The sequence below is a fragment of the Pyxicephalus adspersus genome, chromosome Z (assembly GCF_032062135.1).
Source record: "Pyxicephalus adspersus chromosome Z, UCB_Pads_2.0, whole genome shotgun sequence".
NCBI classification, from domain to species: domain Eukaryota; kingdom Metazoa; phylum Chordata; class Amphibia; order Anura; family Pyxicephalidae; genus Pyxicephalus; species Pyxicephalus adspersus.
In genome coordinates, this window is record NC_092871.1 from 11,249,089 (window position 1) to 11,253,087 (window position 3,999).

Consider the following 3,999-nt stretch of genomic DNA (forward strand, 5'->3'; position numbering starts at 1 on the left):
CTGTGAGCTGTGGATATAGTAATTACAGCAGAGGTTCCCTAAAGATCTGAACTTTTTTTAACAGGGTTCACCCATGTTAAAAGATTCAAGAAAGGCATCTCCTAATAGAAACCAAATAGGTTTATCAATGTAAAGCAACCATAAGTCTTTGGTGGTTACTTTCTCTATCCACAGTGATTGGGGTACAAAATGGTATCTTCATATTTGGGGGACTGCTTAGTGGCATTTTATCATTATTATGATTTCCAAGGGTTCTAGCATAGGGGATTTAGGGGATTTAGCATTGATGCTTTCCTAGGAAGGTGGTGCGGATTGGGGTGGCCAATAACTTTTTTTTATGACCATTTAATATTATAATATAGACTAACAGGCCTGCTCAATCAAATTGAAGTACCACATTCCCATAAATGCTAATACCAAGGAAGAAGTGAAAGCTTTAGACATTTACGTCCAAAGTATAACTATGAAATGCATAAAAACATTGATTTATTCCCAACAGGGTAAAGTTACATACCAGTAATTATGTAGAGGCAGAGAGTGTTTGTAACTGTTCCTATTTCTCAAACTGTTTTGCAATAGCTTCATCGAGAGAATGAGGAAAAACAATCACCCCATTGTAAAATCCAAGACAAACAAATTGGCCAATATATATAGTCGTCAGGCCAAATTGATCCTTTTTGCTCCCCTAGGCCAGTAATTTTGTGCTGCCTCCACCGCCCCCCCGGTCAAACAATGGCTTACACATACAAAACACAATATGGAGGCTGTTCCACATAATTAAAAGATAGCAAAAGAGAGAGACGGGGGAAAGGAAGGAGAAGAAGAGACAGAGACAGCAGGAAGCAAGAGTAGGGAGAGGTAAGGGGGAAAACTGCAGATAAAGAATGAGGTAGTTAAAGCAGGAGAGACAAAGGAAGAAAAAAGCAATGGAGAGGGAAAAAGAAATAGGGAAGAATGGGGGGGGGGGCGTCAGAGAGGAAGTTGGTAAAGAGAAAAGGAGAATTTAGAGAGAGAAACCTTCATTACAAATATCACCCTGCACAGATCTCTGCACTATATGTCACCAACATATAAAAACTCACGTTGTGCTTCCTGTTACTGTAGAGATAGTCGGCCAGCAGCAGGTTCCAATTCCAAATAGATATGTGGTAATGCTGCCCCCTGATGGTTGCTTAGGCCATGGTCATGAGAGCCTTGACATAACTACATAAAATATATCCTGATAGATATAAGGGAAATGTTTCCCTTTTGAATGGAATATTTAGTATCATAAAACAAAAATATAGCATACTGGTATGTAGTTTTACCTGTTAATAATAAAAAAAAATGTATGTATTCATACAAAATTGTACCTGCTGAATACCAGAAAAGTCCTAATTTTTCTCGTATTTCCTATTATTAAATTTGAAATATAAATACGATAATTCACAGACCAAAGTAATAAAAAGGTTACCCTTCTGACCTGTGTGTTACCATGTTCACATATATTTAGATTGTAGTATTTTATCTATTCTTCTTTATTTTCCTTGCATAGATTGGTCAGTTATGACAGTAATGACATCTTCATAACAGATAATACTTTGGTCCTGAGGAAGTGAACATTGATTTGTGAAACACGTTGACACAATTCTGGAAAATTAAAAAATACTATAGGATACACTGTAGAAATGGTCTGTATGAACATTGTATGGGGGGAATCATTGTAACAGTTTTATTACTGTTTTAAAGAGATGATTCAGTAAAATAATTTAAAGTTTTTATGATATTCTTTGCATCAAGTGCTGAATAGAAAGTCCAATTTTTGTGACACACACAGCAAGCCGTTACCGTGATGATGTAAATTCCTGATGGTAGGTCCGGACTTATGTAAGTCCCCTGCAGTGGTAATTTCTTTCCTCTCAGCCTGGTATTAATGGCTTTCTATTTGCTCTCTTTGCTCTCTTTAGTGTGATCCTGTCCCCTGTCACTTACCTGTTCTACAGTCATAGGATCTCCTTTCATGATGGTACTGCAGTCTGAGTCATAACAATGGCCAACATAGAGGCAGGACAAGACACACAGGATGATTGTCTTCATAATTGTGTCCGATGTGTCGGAGAAATAAAGATTGAATCCAAATATCTATTTCTCCTACACAGGCTAGAAGAACAGAGGTGCCAGCGGTCAATGACTGGAAGTCTGAAATCATTGTACAGACAGGGACACAACCAGATCAAATATTGACCCAGTTTTGCAACCTCTGAATTGTTAACTCTTTGGAAGAGAAAAGATTAGATGTAAATTCAGGCACAACTTTTTCTGTTGTTGAAAGGTTAGAACCCAAAAAATAGAATTTTGGAGGCCATGATTGACCTAACCAAGGGGATTTTGTTTTGCTTAAAGATGCATAAGGGGATGTACAATTCAAGGCATTTAGAAATCCTAACCATGGACATTTATTATTTTGCAGGGTTTGCGTAGAGTATCAGCAGGGCCACCTTGACGTGCATGCTGTTGGCTGGAACCTACACCGATATGGACAGGATACATTGCGGAGGACCTGAGAATTAGGCCACTCCTCTCCTGACATGAGTGTTGATTGGTTATGCCTCCATCCTATGGGATCTCCATACAATGTCCATCTCATTCTACAAAACAGGACACATTAGTTATTCCAGGTTTAAAAATTAATTTTTTAATCCTAATCAGAGGTTCGTAGAAGCAGGACAGAGAGGAAAACAACTAAGAACACTTCTTAACAGCAAAAGCAAGTTTTTGTGGAAACATAAAGGAAATGTATATTTCCTGCTAATTACATGAAAATCAACAGAATTAATACCTGTATCTGGACTTTATATTTTGTTTTTGGATGCTTTCTTGGCTGAACACCTAGTCCCTATGAGCATTGACAGCAATCTTGCTCATAGAATGAGACAGGTAAGAGCTGACCTCATCACTCTGCTGCTGCTCCTTTATTGTCCAATCACTGGTTGCTTCAAGGCAGGTGACTACACTGAGTTATATACCTGCAGTGAAGAAAAGGGAGGCAAGTAACTTGGTTGTGCTGTGTATATCACAAGAGCGGGTAAAAATATGAAATATTTGGCTGGTATAACAGCTCCTGTGTCAGCTGCATTAATTGATCAGCTCAGTGTGCGATCCCCGGCACTAGAGGTTAAATGGGCACAAGTCTCCCCATTCAAAACCTCTAGTGCTCTCTGATTGGCTGAGGAAAGCTTTCCTCCCCATGTCCCCATTTTAGCAATTTCCTCACTTCCTGTCACTATTATCTGAGATCTATACATGTGGAGCTGCCACCATTACACCAAGGACAACATTGTCCAGATATTAAATATTGAAGGAATGCTTTTTAGTATTATTGTTATATTTGTTTTTCTATATTTGTCAGAGGTGAGTATTTGGTATGTAGTAAGTCTAGTTATTTCAAGTATTGTTCCAGCACCTGCCATCAGTTCATGGTCACCCAGGAGCCAAACAGCAGAATGAAACCAACCCCATGCTTTCACACTTTCATTTTTGGTGCCAGGTTGAAGACCAATCAGGAAACATTTAAATGGCCTCGGTTGTATCCCCATGTCATCTCCTTGATCTGTTGTCTTCACCATGATTGTGCTGCTTCTTGACATGTGCAGGGAGAATTATTTTCATCATTCATGGCATTTTAAGGGCGCTCCCATACCAGACCAATTGCTTGGTTTTCATGCCAACAGGCTGCAGTGCTGATCAGAAATACAACAGAAACATTTTACACAAACAGAAGCTCACATTTTGTGTGCTCATATTGGATTAAAAATCCTTGTTGACCCAAATCTAAATATATTTATATTTAAATAAAATATAATAATATTATTATATTTATCACCAATCAAGACAATAAAATCACCAACCTAAACCCGAATAGAGAGCAAGACCACACAGTAGGACATTTTTATAAGTTCTCCTAGTGTTGACTATTTGCATTAACTATTTGCATTGAATGAATAGGTTAATTTAACTCAT

General features: G+C 38.1%; 1 long non-coding RNA gene across 1 annotated transcript in view; it reads left to right on the forward strand.

Moving 5' to 3' along the window:
* The first annotated feature begins 782 nt into the window (after positions 1–782).
* Positions 783–3,999, forward strand: part of LOC140343228 (uncharacterized) — a 5,920-nt gene continuing 2,703 nt past the window's right edge. Inside the window, exons 1-2 of the long non-coding RNA XR_011923284.1 lie at positions 783–858; positions 2,450–2,916. This is a non-coding gene — a long non-coding RNA (uncharacterized lncRNA). The remainder of the gene's footprint in view (positions 859–2,449; positions 2,917–3,999) is intronic.